At 48.5% G+C, this 16,492-nt stretch overlaps 1 protein-coding gene across 2 annotated transcripts in view; it reads left to right on the forward strand.

Annotated features, from left to right (window-relative positions):
• The first annotated feature begins 282 nt into the window (after window positions 1-282).
• CARHSP1 (calcium regulated heat stable protein 1) overlaps window positions 283-16,492 on the forward strand; it is a 40,676-nt gene continuing 24,466 nt past the window's right edge. The window contains exon 1 of one of the 2 annotated variants that reach the window (XM_054180633.1): window positions 283-377. The gene's annotated coding sequence lies outside the window, so the exon portion shown is untranslated. Of the gene's footprint in view, window positions 378-8,078; window positions 8,166-16,492 lie in introns of those variants that run through there. The other variant, XM_054180632.1, reaches the window with a different exon arrangement.

The raw sequence follows: 16,492 nt of genomic DNA on the forward strand, positions 1-16,492 counted from the left end.
GGCTGTCACCTGGAGGAAAGCCCACGTGTGGTGGGCTGCACTGTGTGTGCCCTCCGCCGTGGGCATCACGAAGGGAGGATAATTGTATTAAGAAAGCGAAGCTTCCGAAGGCAACTGAACAGGCCAACCTGCCCTTTTGCGTCCCCGGCCAGGTATCCTCGGGGCAGTCCGGGAAGGCGGTGCGGTGGCTTCCGGGGCGGCGCGGGAGGGCGGTGCGGTGGCTGCCGGGGCGGAGCGGGGCGGTGGGGGCTGCGGGTCCGTCCACCCCCCCGCCTTATAGCGCGGGGTTCGCCGCGGCAGTACCAGCGCCTCCCGACAGCCCGGCCCGCTGTGGCCGCCGCCCGGTGCTCTGTCCGGTGCTCTGTCCCCTGTCCGAGGTGAGCCGGGCCGGGGATGCCGCTTTGACTGCTAGTTGAAGTTTTTCTCGAGGAGAGCGCGGAAGGGAGGGGAGGTGGGGAAGGTGGTTTGGCTGCTGCCGGCAGCGCTTCTGGGGCTTCAGCACCGCGCCGGGGGTGCTGCGAGACGGACATCGTGCGCTGCTCTCGCCGCCGCCAGCTGAGTCAGTGGACTCCTTGCACATAAGATGTTAGGGTTAGGCTGATTGATTGTGGGTTTTCTAACTCTTTTGTTTCTTTCTTTGTTGATGGTTTTTTTTCGTGTGTGTGTGTGCGATCTTCTTTTTTTCCGCTTGGCAGCTGGGGATGTCTCATTGCTACACTCAGAATTGCTTATTTTAATTTTATAAATCACGAGAAAGTCAAAGCATGCTAAATAAAAGCTGTTTTTCCAGTAGGAAGAGGGTCTAAGAGCCCTCGTTGCTTACAGGGATACTTAAAACTTACTAGGGAGTCTGGCTAGAAAGTGTTGCTGTGGGATGGGGGGTTCACTCCTACAGTCAGCACCTCTGTTGATTGAAAGTGGGAAAACAACCCTTTGTGTACTCTTTGCGTGTCGATGTACGTGTGCATCTTCCCTTGTAGAGAAGTCTCTGAATTTACTGTCAGGATCTGTGCTTCTGAATTTGGCTTTAAAGGAGAGGATCTGAAGTTCTTTTCTGACACTGTTTTTGCTAGAACTACAGAGCTACTTCTGAGAAATGCTTGCAAAACCTTCTGTGGTGCCAGATTTGATTTCTTGGAGAAAATATGTCAGAGAACATTTTAAGGCTGCTTTGATGCGATTCTCCACATCATTATTCATTGTGAGGTGGAGAAGGGTTTTTTGACTGCTGTTCTTAACCTTCACCCTCTGATTGTTCTGCTTGGTAAACCTCTTTTGTTTCCTTCTGTTGATTATTAATAATGGACAATAGCAAGTGTCGTGAGCAGAGCTGCAGAGGGCTTGCACTTTCACAACACAGCTTAGTAGCTCCGTAAATCTAAAGAGGCTGTAGTGAGGACTTATGCTTTTTTTTTCCCAAGCATGTATATATGAATACTTGGTGTGTTTACTGAAAAAAAATAATTGTGTGTGCCAAAGAAAGTGTGGGAAAGATGTGACTGTTCTCTGGCGATGGGTATATTTTCCCATGCTACGTGGGGGTGTAAAAGAAGAGAAAGCACGTTTCTTGCGAGAGGCCCTTTGCAGGGGCAGGGCTGAGGCTGGAGCTCAGCCCATAGCGCTGTGTGCATGGTGACACCCACGTGTGGCATGACCGACTGTCGCGGCCTCTCCCATGCCCTGTCCACCTGCTTCTGGCTACACCTACCTTGCCCGCTGCCCTGACCTTCAGTCGCTGTGGTTGGCCCATGGCCGTACATGCTTTGATCAGCAGCATCCTTTCTTTACTTGTGGGTATGGGAGCACAGAAATATTTGCATATGAGTAAATTGAAAGTTGCCAGGTAATGCAGGCTTCTGCTCTTTTATGGCTGTTGCATTGTGGTTAGTGCTGTACTTTTGGTGAATCTAGTCTTTATATACATTTGAAGAATTAAATGCACCGTGAATATGAATGTATCCATGGCTAGTGAAGTTCCCTTAAGAGCAAACTGCCAGACCGTGTTGGTGTTATGCTACATGATGTGATTCTTTGGCTGAAATGTAGTGTGCAGGGTTATTTCTAGCTAACAGGACCAACAGGCAATGGCCAAGGTTGGTTTTGGTGCTGAGCCTGGCAGAAGTAAAGAAATCGTTCCCCTGCTTCCATTTCACTGCCAGTGGGCTGTGAGGTGCAGAAGCAGCTGGGGGCCTGCTGGTTGTGGCTTTGGAGTGAAAGGTGTTAGTGCTTCCACCTTGAAGTTTCTATCAGGAGTTATTTTTGGATTGCTGCCCATGGGACTGATAGTAACTGCTTGAACCTTGGGAGACAGCTCTGGAGCAAAATTTAATGAGTTTGTAACTGTTCCATCTTGATACACATTCTGAATGTTGGTAGAAAGAGTTGGTGGTTATCCTGCTTCTCATCTGGAGGGTTTCTGACAGAGGCTAAGGAGAGGAATGGAGCTCTGCAAGTTCAAAACTGATGAACTTCTGCCTTGGAGCCGGGAAGGGGAGTGTGTCCATTCAAGGGAGATAGCAACCCTTACTTGGGGCTAGGAGCTGCGTTCTTTTGGGGGCTGGCAGGCAGCAGGCTGGGAACAGCACTTTGCACAGCAGAGGAGGGGCAGTCTTTGAGGAGCAAAACCCCAATGAAACAGCATGTTTAGGTGTTGTGGTTTTTTCCCCTGCACAACAGTTTTGAAAAAAACAAACCTCAAATTCTGTGTTTTGCAACAAGTTGATGTGGAGAACCAAAGAAAGAGAGAAAGCTGAAACGCTGCGGAGAAAGGAGTGGTGATTTGGGTTTGCATGATCTGTCACTCCCCAGCGCAGTTCAGATAAAATGAAAAATAGAAAGCATTCATCTGGCGAACTGCTTTCGCTTTCCTCTTGGGGCAGGGCAGAGACAGTTGTTTTCCTTCCGTCTCAGTCTAATATTGTCTTTTCCTCACGTCCGAGGGAGCCCCCTGAACAGAGCAGCAGTCTGCATTTCCTCTGCCTCCCACACCGATCTCTGCTCATTTCCCTTCATTGCTGCCTGTCCGGGTGGTCTCTAGGGGCTGCAAGGGGTAACTCAGCCTGGGTGGAGCGGCAATAGCCTTGTGCTGCTCTCTGCTCTTTCAGTTCTGTAATTCTCTTCCTCTGAGCCGATCTCCTCCAGCTAGGTAGCAGTTCCAGGATTTTTCTTCATGCCTGTTCTCTTTTTCTCATGCCACACATGTGGATATCGCTGGTGTGATGTAACCCGTGGTATCAGGAGGAGCAGCAAGCGACTGGTGCCTGCAGCTGACAGAGTGCTGCCCACAAGGCAGTGAACTCTTCCCTGTTGCAGCACTGTTTCTTCCAGTCTCCCCTTTCTGGGAATGAACACCTGCCTCTTGGTTTTTGTGAACAGGCGTGTGGGAGATCACTTTGGGGGAAGACTTGGGTTTTTTCCCTCTCAGCTGGTTACTAAGAAAAAAAGGCATAAGTAAGAGAAGGTGCAGAGATGGGAAGCAGCGATGTGAGGTGTCACCTCAGTGCACCATCCCTGCCTTGGTGGCAGCTATGAAGTGCACCTGGGAGAAGAACCGAAGTGATACGTTGTGTGGTGCAGGAAGACACTTATTTAGCTTTCCTTCCTGGCATTTTGGGGTGTGTGGAGTACATTGAAGTGCTGCTTCTGTTGTCTGCTCTCCCTCAGGGAATCTGAGGGAAATACCATGGAGTCAAGTCCCATCTTCTCAGGCTTGGCCATGGGGCTTACTGGTAATGGGGCACGGGTTCTGCCCTGGGAGCCTGACCTCCTGCTAATGGACACGGCTTCTACCAGCCTGGAAAGCCCCTTCCTGCTTCAGTTAAATCAGGTTTCCTTTCTGTGGTTCCTCTGGCCCTACATCTTACTGATTTCACAGGTTTGCTGGTTCTTTATTTGCCCTGGATTTGAGGCTGTTGCACAGCTGCTGTTTTTCATTCAAATATAGATAAATAATGAAGTAACCTAAGAAATCCTTTTGAAATAACAGTTGAGCATCTTGGGGGTCATGACACTCACAGTAAGAGGTTCTTGCATTATTAATGCAATATGGAAACTGAATAGTTGTCTAAAGGAAACAAACATTACATTTTTGACCCTTTATTCATGGTGTGAGTGTCAGGCTCTGCAGGCTGACGTAGTAGTTTCCTCGAATTCTGCATTTCTCCTGGGAGGAGCTGGAGATAGGGCAAAGGCCTTGACAGATGTTTAAAGAGTAGGGTGTTTCAAGGACAGCAAATATGAATTTGTCCTTTTGATTCTTGCTGTGCTCTTTGGGCAATTATTGCATTTGCTTGCCCTGTGATTACACATGTCACCTAGCAACAGGCTCTGGGAAGGTAAACTTGGGCTTGAGCTGCAGCCTCCCTTTGAAAAGTGATCAGATAGTGGAGGGATGAAGGCACAGAGAAAAGAAAACCTGCAGTTAAATCCCCAGATGGTTCTCCACTGGGAACAGTGCTGCAGGGAAGGGCTGGGAAAAGCAAGTGAAGGCTGTGCAGGCTGTGTCGTGTGGTCATGCTCCTTACCCCCATGGCTCTGTGCCTGATCTGATCACAGACCACTTTGTGTGGGATGAAGGAAAGCAGAGAACCTTGACCTGATAGTTCCTCTTGAATATTAAACCACGCTGCTCCTTTGCCATGCCTCATGAGCAGCATATGACTTTGGCAGAGCATTAAGAGCTAAGGCTGATCCCAGGAAGGAAAGCAAAGTGCATGTTGGTGCTACTCTGAGTGGGAGCTCGTGAACTAATGTCTTGGTGACTGCTGTGACTCTAGGGTGGGGAAGCCAAGGTGGACTGAGTGTTGAAGCCAAGGTGGACTGAGTGTTGGTGGTGCTGCAGCCATGAGACACCAGTGGAGTGTGGCTAGTGTGATGGGTGCTCCCACACTGTGCTGTAGGAGCCTGTAGCAGTGGTATTGTCTTGCTCAGCCATGTGTAGTGTGTTGCATGTTACATCAGCAGTGGTGTATTTGTCCTGTGGTGGAGGACAGACTACCAGCTGGTGTGGAGAGACAGCTGCCTGCTGCAACTGCAGCTTTTTGGTAACTAATAGTAGAGAAAAATGTTTCTAAGAATGCAAGTGTGAACCTCTGCTTCCAAAGGGCTCTTTGGGATAGGAAGGAAGGAGATTTGTAGCCAGCCCAGCATCTGATGTTCCTCTTGGCATTGCAGTGCTGGTTTTGGATAGGGTGGGAGGGATGTTGTGGCAGCTCTGCCAAGGGGAGTTGCTGCTTTGCTTCAGGCACAGCTCTGCATCTCAAAACTTTTGCAAGAGTGCTGCTTTGCCCAAGACTTCAAATTCTTTGCCACTTGGTATTTAAGAGACTGTCTGGATGAAGAGTAGTCTGTCCAGGAAAGAAACACTTCATCCTGCCTGTCCAGTTTTGGAGACATTTTGGGTTTATGTTAGCATTTGTTTAATGCTTGGTTTGCTTACTTTGCACAGCCAGTCAGGTTGACTGAGACACTCTAGCAATATGGACCATATAGCTGTATGAGCTTCTCCCTTATCAGTGGTTATTGTTTTCTGGCAGGTTTTTTTCCCCCCTCCTACAGTTTCAGAAGGCTGGTCAAAGGCTTCTGCTTGTTTTCAGTTATGTCAGCTGCTTGGTTAAAGTAAACTGCAGTCATGGCTGCAACTTCTTGATGATTACTTGAAAGGGTAAATGAAACTTCCAAGCAGCAAGGTAAAAGAATTTCCTGTTTATTAAATTTACACCTGTTACTGAGATTTAAATAAATGGCTTGGATTTTTTCATCCAGCTCAGCAAGGCAGTGCCTGTCTGTGCAGTGGCATGTCCGAACCAGGAGCTCTGCTGACAGCTGCCAGGAAAGGCAGAATCTACTTACTGTGTAGATTGTGGTTCTGTTTCCTCTAATGTTTGGAAAAAAATCTAGCAATGAGGATTGTGAAAGGTGATGATAGCCTTTTCATAGAGCATTCTGATGGAGACTGCTAAGAGTTCTTAAAGTATTTTGTACATGGTGGGTTTTGCTTTTACTGGTAGGGAGGAGGGTAAGTAGTGAATGCCTGTATTCACTTGCTGCTTTATGGTGTTGTGGAAAGTGTCTGAAAAGTGATCTTAGACAAGTCTCAGCTTATGAATAAACATGTGCTTTGTTTCCATGCAGAAAGGCTGCTTTTCCCTATCCCAGGAACTCTGGCAGCTTCCTGAAAATTGTTCTCTCTGATGTTTAGAACATCTGGAACCAGGCTGGACTGAATCTGGCCGAGCTGCTGCACCGGCACTGCCAGCAGCCTCCTGGGGTCACAGTGTCATCATACAGCTGCCTGCACTGTCAAATTTTCATATGCTGACCTTTCTCACTCTTACATCCCTCAGGCTTTTAATGTAGACACACCTATCCTGAGAATCCTCCCAGAGGACTAAATTAAGAAACAAAGGTAAGCAGAGTTGTCTTGGCTTCTGCTGCAGCCCCATGGGGTGAAAAGCTTTTTTTGCTGGACATGCAGCAGACTGGTGTCATTGTACTGTGGGATCCTAATCAAATTTGTCCTTAAACGTTTTAGTCTGAGCTGCATGCAGTCTTGCCTTTTCCCTGGCACAGATCCTGAGGATGAACTGTATCTGGTACTCCACTGATGTGTAGCTGTGCAGTCCAGGATCTCCTGGCCACCAAGACCAGGGTGCATCCACCAGATGTGCATGCACCTGGTTTCCCAGAGCCATGACATGACTTGTTCTGGACTTACAGCTTGCTCCTGGGGCAGGCAGCTGTGCTGGCTTACCCATGGTTTTGGATGTTTATCATCAGGTTTCATACAACACATTGTTCTAGATAAAAATAACAAAGGCCCTGTTACACGTTTCTCTGTCTTCATTTCCTCCCTGCTCTTGAATCTCTTGGTTGTGGGTGTGTTCCAGCTCCATGTCACTCCTATACAGGCTTTGTGCATTGTGTTAAACCATCGTGGAAAGGACTGTACCGCATGGGGCAGCTCTAGGAAAGAGCACCCAGCAGTCCTTTCTTGCTGTCTGCAGGTGTGATTCCTGCCTGCTTTTGGCAGGAGAGGCTGTGGGTCCCAGCTTGCAAGGCAGGGCATTGGGCTGCAAATCTTGAATGGATGAAAATGCTTTCCCAGAGAGCCCTGCGTGAGGTGGTGCATGAAGATCCATCTCCATCCTTGGCATGTCTTGTGGGGTGTATGTGTGGCCTGTTCCCAGCTGGGCTGCTCAACCTGTGTTCTGGGTGTGTGTGGCAGGCAGAAGCTGGCATTTCATCTGTCACTGTCAAGACTTGCCAGCTGCTGAGGCACCCAACCCTCAGTACACATGATTTTCTAGGTTTGGTCATTTTCCTGGCTGCTTCCACCAGGCTTGGTGCAGGTGCCCTGGTGCTAGCTAATGGGTCTGGTCATCCTGTTGTGCTGCTGGTGTGTGGCATGTGGCAGGCTGCTATCAGCTCCCAGTGAGTTATCTGGAAAATGTTGACTTCCTAATGTCATTAATACATGGCCAAACAAGAAAATTGAATCAAAATAATCTTTCATACAGGTGCTCACCACCACTGCTGTGTGCAGTCTTTGCTCATGTGTCCCGTTCCCGCTATTTGCACGGGAAGGTACAATTGTCTGGGGTAATGACTGCCGGAATACAAATCTTAGTGCAACTTTCTCTCCAACATGTGCTTCCATATAGATTTTTAGTTTCATACCTGAAGAATGTGCATGCCTCAAGATTCATCTACCTTTCCCCACCCCCCTTTTCAACTCAAACAGTTGATTTTTCCCTTCCCTGACACGCTTGTTTTGCTCTTCCCTTGCTGTAGTCTGTAGTCTTGCTGTGTTGCCTTTTGAGCATTAACACAGTAGACACAAATAACAGCAACAGCATCTGCGATTCTGGACAGCTCTGTCCTGTTCTGTGCACTTCCAGCACATCACTGGAGCCGTGGCTCTCGAAATCACAGCGTGGTAAATAGTTTTGTTGACGTGTAAGTGGGCACAGCACCCAGCCTCGCACACGTGCCTGTGCTGGCACTGCGGTTTTGCAGGCAGTAAAGCTCGACACGGCTCCTTTTGCCATTTAACTGGCTCTGAAGGTAGACAGTGGATATGCTGAGCAGGAAAGACTGGTTTGTGCACACATGGTAATTGGGGAAAGCAATCAGACTCCCTGTGGGTCCATTTTCTCTGCAGCCAGGTAAGAATGGTGCATTGAGTCCAGTAAGCTTGCTGGTCTCTGGGTGTTGTAAGCCGCTTTTTGAGACTAAAAAGAAATGTTGTTCCTGGAAATCTAAAACTGAATTATCAGGGATGTTTTCCAGACTGTCTTCCAAGAGAACACGATGGAGGATTTGTGTAAGGTGTAGTCTGAAAAGGGTTCAGGGCATTTGAGTGGCTGCTGTCTGTGCAGCAGTTCTGGAGGCTGAGCTGTGGGTGTGTGCTCTGGTTCTATCACTATTCATGCCACCACAGATTTGATTACAACATCTGGGGACTACCTGTTTGTCAGTGCAGTAGACCACAGAGATCTATCTACAGCAGCAGCTTGTGGTGGGGAGAGGTGTGCTGCCAAGACACAACTGAGGAGAGGTCTAACAGGACATAAGGTAAAAGGGCACCATGTTCTCTTTTGCAGGGAGTTTGGTTGTATGTTTGTGTTCTGCTTTGTGAGCAGTTTGGTTATGTAAGAGAAGCCAGATTGGTGCAATGTGTCTATTTACACAGTGCTCATCCTATAGGCTTTATTTAAATTAAGACAATCTCAGGCTGAGAGACAAGAACTGACCATAAACTTTATAGTGTTGATGAAGCTCTTGCTTCCCAATGGAGCACAAGTGACTTTTGTTCATGAGTGGTGTTCATGAATGCAGAGCTTGAAGATCTTGGTCTCCTTTTCATCAAAAGCAGAATGGGACTTATCTCAGGGAGTTTTCTTGGTCTTGGGACAGTGGCACTGGATGTGCTGTATGCCAGTTGCTGCTGTGGCAGCCTCTGGAGGGGTGAGTGCCGGGATGAGCTCAGCAGTAAGGAAGCCTTGCCAAGATGCAAACACAGGCCGAGGAGCTACAGCACATTTGCCTGCTGGCATAGGAAAGCTGGGGAACATCTTCTCCCACTCTTAAACTGGTCTGTTTTCAGCTCTTGTTCCTCTCCAGACTGGAGTGAAACTGACTCTGGATTTGAGCAGTGAGGTTCAGTCAGGGTTCTGTACCCAAAAGTACTGTCTTGGCTGGTCATCACCATGCTGCTGCAAAGGAGGTTATAATTTTTTGCTTTAGAGGTGAAGAAATGAGGGCACTGAAGATGGTCTCAGGGTCACCAGCATAACCTTGTGTACAGCATGGTGAGGTCTGATATAAATTGATTTGATAAATGTGGTGGAGGGAAGAAGGTAAACAAAATGCAGGTGTTAAAGGTGCTAGTGATCTACAAGCATATATATATATATATATGTATAAAAAAATATGAAACTTCTGCATGAAAATGTAAGCTTGTCATCCCACCTGCTTTTTCCCCCCAGGTGTGTATGTGTGTGTAAAAAATGTTCCCTTTTGATTTTAGTGGAATGTAGATTTCTGCACCTCTAATTGCTCTGTCACTTAGCACAGGCTGAACATAGGTTTCATCAAGCTGTCTTTGTTGGAGTGATGAAGGCAATTGCTCACTTTTCATGCAGGTGAAATGTGGGTTTAAAACCTTGCTGAGGTAGAAGAATCTACAGCTGCATGTAGGGAGCAGTTGTGCCTCTGAAGCCTGGAAAGTAGGATGCAGGTACAAAAGTGGGACAGGACAGGAGGAGGGTTTAATTGAAATCAGGAGCATTTCTGTGTTGCTCAACAGCACCTGAGGATTTTCTTCACTCTTGTGTCAGATACAGAGGATCTTCTGTTCCCTGAAGTATGTTGGTAACTTGTGTTTCTGTTGGTCATTAATTGATATTGATGCAGGCTCCTAATGATGTCTCACTCACAAACCTTTTGCTTAATTGATTTCTGAGGGATTTAATTGAAGTGTACTCGGGTTGTTAGACTACACTGCTTAAAAATATGCACAGGAGGTGCCAGGCAGTGAGACTGGGAGATGGCCTGTGCATTGGGATAATCAGAAAATAAAGGCAGGTCCAGCAAAAAGGAGTCTGGGGTCTCTGGATGCCTCAGTACTGGAGTGAACATCAAGCTATTTGTGAGTGGTTTCTGTCTCTGCACCCTACCATCTGCATCTCGCTGTAGTGCTGGCAGATGAAATATCCTCAGAGGAATATTTCCTCCTTTGCCAATGCTTGTATGCCTCATAAATTTCCATGGTTATGGATCTCTGTAATGTGAACTGTTTTTTCCCTATTGAAAATGTTGATTAGGGAGGAAACACAGTGAACTAATTGTTCTGAGTAACACTTGAGCCACATAAATATTTCAGGGGATTTGAGTGGCCTTGCAAGGCTCAAAGTTGCACATGAACAAACTTACCCAAATCGCGGCTGAAAAAGGGAGAACTTGTGAGAAGTGCCTAGGGATTTACATATGTATAGGTAGGCTTTGTAATGGTATGACACTCTGTAAGCCCGTTTGCCATGTAAATGAGCCCTAAGATGCTTAGACACAAGACACATTTGGTATTTCTCGTGTTTTGGTATAAATATTTTCTGCCCAAATGAAATAAATCCTGGGATAAATTCCCATGGGATGTGCCAGCATGGAAGTAATTGCAGAGGCAGAGCTGCAGGCTTGTAAAAGCACTGGTGGAAGAGCTGAGTGGCTGAGCAAGTGCTAGAAGGGACAGCTTGTTCCCTGTTCAGCCATATACTGTGCTTCATCTGGGAAATATGTGAGTTAACTGCAATTGTGTTTAGTCAGAATAGGATGAGATGTATTAAATGTTGCCTCTGCTATCCAAGAACAGCGTTCCCAGCCTTGGCTAATGGAGGCATGATGAAGGGAGCAGGAGCCTGGAGTGATCAGTACAATGGTTCTGTGCTGGGGAGCATAAAACATGGGAAAGATTATATCTGGTTGCTGGCCAAAAACCAGCTAACTCTTTAGAAATATTTGTTACTAGTAGGGTTTATTGTCTAAGAAAGAGAAATGGCAGCCATTCAAGTGATAAATCAAGGGAATGAGTTAGAAAAAACGAAGATGTGTTTTAAAAAGGCATAAGGATTTTCCTTTGTACTCGGAAATCTAAAGGGAGAAGGGGAACACCCAGAAAGAAGCTTGAGCTTCTCTTGCTCTCTATCCCATTTATGTCACTTCTGATGGAAAATGTAAGGTTTGGTTTACAAGTAGGTGTGCACCCTTCCCTCTGTGCTCCTCTAGGAGAGTGGTTTTTTCCTGTTTGGTCCCCTGCATTTATGCCCTTTCCTTTCCATTTCCTGCCTTATTTGCCATGCTCTGTCTTTTAGTCTCACTGACCTTTTTTAACCTTTTTTTAATGTCTCTGTCAGAAGAGCCACTCCTCACTGTTCACAAAAGAAATTTGTTTTGGTTTGTGTTTTTTCACATGACAATTTGTGGGACTCCCTGACACAGAATGCTGTGGCTGCTAAAAGATTATACAAACTCAGGAAGGGCCTGAAAGAGCTCATAAGAGGTTACTAAATATCACTATGCAACCTTTAGTTTGGCATTTATTTAGACCATGCTGTAAAGATCTTGAAGGTAAGCACCACTGTGTGCTTACCTCATACCTAACTCTGACCTAGGCAGCCAAACCTGGGCTGCCAGCATCAAGACTGGGTAAAGTCATCGTGATGTTCACCCATTTCACCACAAAGGTCCTGTTGTGTTCTCTCTTCACATTTACCTTTACCTGTCTGGGACATTTACCTATCTGGGACATGTGAAGACTCACTTCTAACTGGGGAAACCAGTGCTTGCTACTGGAGGTGATGTGTGCTTGGCTCCAGGAAAGAGTGCTTGCAGCAGGGCTGTGGGAGATGGCGTATGTGCTGCTGCTCTCGGTTCTGGCAGTGCGGGTGTCGCTGGCAGGGATTCTGCAAGCAGCTGGGCACTGCTGTGACACAGCATCACTGTTCTGCTACAGAGACAACTGGGTTTGTAGACATACAGTTCATGTGGAAAGCAGTTGACAGACTGAAAGCAAGGCACAACACCAGACATCATCCCCCCTGGCTTGCTGTGGCTCTGTATCTGACCTTGCTATCCCAGGAGTGTTGATTCATGGTCTGTTATGCCTTGGACTGGCTCAGGTGTGGGGTATTAGCTGCCCCAACAGCACAAGGATGGGTGTAACAGCTCGTCCCCACTGTGATAGTTCCTATCTGGTCCCACCACGTTTAATTGGTGAGAGGTTGCTGTGTCCTGTCCAGGTGCAGACAGTCAGTGTAGGGGGTGATGTGCAGGTCTGTCTCCCAGACTGACTTCAGTGAAGGTGCTCTGTAACCTGGAGATTTGCCTGAAGGAGGACATGAAGCTGTAGGCATGATCTTTAGCCTTATTGTCGGCTTACATTTCAGGTAAGGTCACATCTCTGCTGCACAGCACACTTAGGTGCTGGAACCCATGCTCACCCCACAGGGCTGGATTTCACTGCACTGGATATGCCACTGCTATACAGCTGGCAGCTCCTGTGCAGGGCACAGCTCAGTCCCTCCCAGCCTTTAGCCTTGGCAGGGTGGTGGGCCCACTCTTCACAGCACTGTGGGCTGATAAGGCAGAGTGTCCCAGAGCTGCTGCGACAGAGCTTTTCCCACGCTGTTGCCATGCCCTTCTCACACTGTTCTCGTGGCCTTGTGCCTGCAGCCCTGAAAGCTTGGGCATGGTGGGTGCACTGGGACACTCCCCCTCTTCCTGCTGTGTCCACTGTGTTGTGGGCTTTTGGGTTTGTACTACAGATAACCACAGCAAAAGAACAGCATTGTGGATGGTGGTCACTTAAATACTCAATGGCATTAGCCAACAATAGATGCTCAGGGGAACTTAAGTCACTAGGTAACACTTGTGCCTGCCTAGCATGCACTAGTTGTTGCCATCATCTTCATCCTTGCTTGGGAAGGGCTCCCAGAGGAGGGTGCTTGCCTGAGACCTGTTGTTGCTTGTCCAGGCTCGCCATGAGCTGGGTAAAGATTTCCATCTCTTAATCTGTTCTTTAAATAGAGTTAGCTATGAGATGTTTTTATGCAGGCTGAAGTTTTGTGCTTGTGCTGTGAGAGCATGTGGGGTGGTGTGCTGGTCTCAGAACAGCTCTGTGCCACTCCCAGCTTGGTGACTGCTGCCCAGCATTGTCCTGAAGAAGCTACCTTAGCAATGGGTGCTATTATGTTCTACTCCCACTGAAATACCTTTTGACAAGATGTAGGATGAAATAAAGTCCTTCACCTATTGTCCACATTCTCCCTTTAGGCAGATCTTAGTGACTGCTGTCACCTGTGTCAGCCCACACACTACAGCTGTTTATGGCCTCCTGTGTTGACTTAGAATACATAGAATACATAGAATACATAGAATAAACCAGGTTGGAAGAGACCTTCAAGATCATCGCGTCCAACCCATCACCAATCCAACACCGCCCAAGCAACTAACCCACAGCACCAAGCACCCTGTCAAGTCTTCTCCTAAAAACCTCCAGTGATGGCGACTCCACCACCTCCCCAGGCAGCCCATTCCAATGTGCAATCACTCTTTCTGTATAGAACTTTTTTCTAACATCCAGCCTGAACCTCCCCTGGCGCAGCCTGAGACTGTGTCCTCTTGTTCTGGTACTGCTTGCCTGGGAGAAGAGACCAACATCTGTCTGTCTACAACCTCCCTTCAGATAGTTGTAGAGAGCAATAAGGTCACCCCTGAGTCTCCTCTTCTCCAGGCTAAGCAACCCCAGCTCCCTCAGCCTCTCCTCGTAGGGCTTATGTTCCAAACCCCTCACCAACTTTGTTGCTCTTCTCTGGACTCGTTCCAGCAAGTCAACATCCTTCCTAAACTGAGGGGCCCAGAACTGGACACAGTACTCGAGGTGCGGCCTAACCAGTGCAGTGTACAGGGGCAGAATGACCTCCCTGCTCCTGCTGGCCACACTGTTCCTGATGCAGGCCAGGATGCCATTGGCCCTCTTAGCTGCCTGGGCACACTGCAGGCTCATGTTCAGTCTACCGTCGACCAGCACCCCCAGGTCCCTCTCAGCCTGACTGCTCTCCAGCCACTCTGACCCCAGCCTGTAGCTCTGCATGGGGTTGCTGTGGCCAATGTGCAGAACCCGGCACTTGGATGTGTTAAATCTCATGCCGTTGGACTCTGCCCATCTGTCCAGCCTGTCGAGGTCCCTCTGCAGAGCCTCTCTACCCTCCAGCAGATCAACTCCTGCGCCCAGCTTGGTGTCGTCAGCAAATTTACTGATGATGGACTCAATGCCCTCGTCCAGATCATCAATAAAGATGTTAAAGAGCATGGGGCCCAGCACTGATCCCTGGGGCACACCACTGGTGACTGGCCACCAGCTGGATGTGGCACCATTCACTACCACTCTCTGGGCTCGGCCCTCCAGCCAGTTCCTAACCCATCGCAGTGTGGTCCCATCCAAGCCATGGGCTGACAGCTTGGCCAGGAGCTTGCTATGGGGAACGGTGTCAAAGGCCTTGCTGAGGTCCAGGTAGACTACATCCACAGGCCTCCCCACATCCACCAGGCGGGTCACCTGATCATAGAAGGAGATCAGGTTGGTCAGGCAGGACCTGCCCTTCCTAAACCCATGCTGGCTGGGCCTGATCCCTTGGCCATCCTCTAAGTGTTGTGTGATTGCACTCAGGATGACCTGCTCCATAATCTTTCCTGGTACTGAGGTCAGGCTGACAGGCCTGTAATTCCCTGGCTCATCCAACCGGCCCTTCTTGTGGATGGGTACCACGTTGGCCAGCTTCCAGTCAGCTGGGATCTCTCCAGTGAGCCAGGACTGATGAAAAATCATGGAGAGTGGCTTGGCCAGCTCATCTGCCAGCTCTCTCAGCACCCTAGGATGGATCCCATCTGGTCCCATGGACTTGTGGGGGTCCAAGCTGCTGAGGAGAGCTCCTATCACTTGCTCATGGAACAAAGGGAAACCATGCAGCTCCCTGGCTCCCTCTGCCAGTTCTGCAGGCCAGCTGTCTGGTAGACGTTCTTTCCAGGTAGTAAAAACTGAGGTAAAGAAGGTGTTAAGTACCTCTGCCTTTTCCTCATCCTGTGTTACAACATTTCCTTCTATGTCAACCAAGGAGTGGAGGTTGTCCCTGCCCTTCCTCTTGCTATTAATATATTTATAGAAGGACTTTTTGTTGTCCTTCACATCAGAGGCCAGTTTAAGTTCCAAATATGCTTTTGCCTCCCTAATTTTCCTCCTACATGCCCTAGCAACCTCTTTAAACATTCCATGGGTTGCCTCACCTTTCTTCCAAAGATGATACACCCTCTTTTTTTCCCTTAGTTCAATTAAAAGTTCATTACACAGCCAGGCTGGCCGTCTGCCCCGGCGGCTCCTCTTCCGGCACATTGGCACAGCCTGCTCCTGAGCCTTCATCAGCTCTTTCTTGAAGCAGGTCCAGCCCTCCTGGACCCCTTTATTTTTAAGGGCTTTCTCCCAAGGAACCCTCTGAATTGTTTCCTTGAGCAACCTGAAGTCCGCCCTCCGGAAGTCCAGAGTGGAGGTCTTCTTGCTGGCCCTCTTAGCTTGACTGAATACTGAAAATTCTATTATTTCATGGTCACTGGCCCCTAAACAGCCTCCGACCACCACATCACCCACCAGCCCTTCCCTGTTGGTGAAGAGGAGGTCAAGCAAAGCCTTGCCCCTGGTAGGCTCACGCAGCACCTGGGATAAGAAGCTGTCCTCCATGCAGTCTAAGAACCTCCTAGACTGCCTCCTCTCTGCTGTGTTGAGATCCCAGCAGATGTCAGGCAGGTTGAAGTCGCCCATAAGGACAAGGTCAGGAGATCTTGAGACAGCCTTAAGCTGTCTATAGAATGCTTCATCGACATCATCCTCCTGGTTGGGTGGTCTATAACAGACTCCAACCAGGATGTCTGCCCTACCGGTCTTCCCTCTAATTCTTGCCCACAAGCATTCAACCTGATTGTCCCTAATCTCTAGCTCAATGGCATCTAGTGCCTCCCTGATGTACATGGCCACCCCTCCACCCCTTCTTCCTTGTCTATCTCTCCTGAAAAGCCTGTAGCCATCAATTGCAGCACTCCAGTCATGTGAGCTATCCCACCACGTCTCCGTGATGGCAACTACGTCATAACTTTCCTGCTGCAACAAGGCTTCCAGCTCCTCTTGTTTGTTTCCCATGCTTCGTGCATTAGTGTACATGCACCTCAGCTGGGCTGCTGGTTTGGCCTCTGACCCTAGCTTACTGCCCCCAGACTCTTGCCTGAGGGGACTAGTTTCAGCCCCTCCCCCCTTCGAAACTAGTTTAAAGCCCTGTCGATGAGAGCTGCCAGTTCCCTCCCCAGAAGGACCCTGGCTAACTGTCAGGGCAGATGGGAACAAGAATTTTATCAGTCAGGGCATATATTGCATTTCCAGGGGAAGAGGATCTTG

This window comes from Dryobates pubescens, chromosome 4, assembly GCF_014839835.1.
Source record: "Dryobates pubescens isolate bDryPub1 chromosome 4, bDryPub1.pri, whole genome shotgun sequence".
In the NCBI taxonomy this organism is placed as follows: domain Eukaryota; kingdom Metazoa; phylum Chordata; class Aves; order Piciformes; family Picidae; genus Dryobates; species Dryobates pubescens.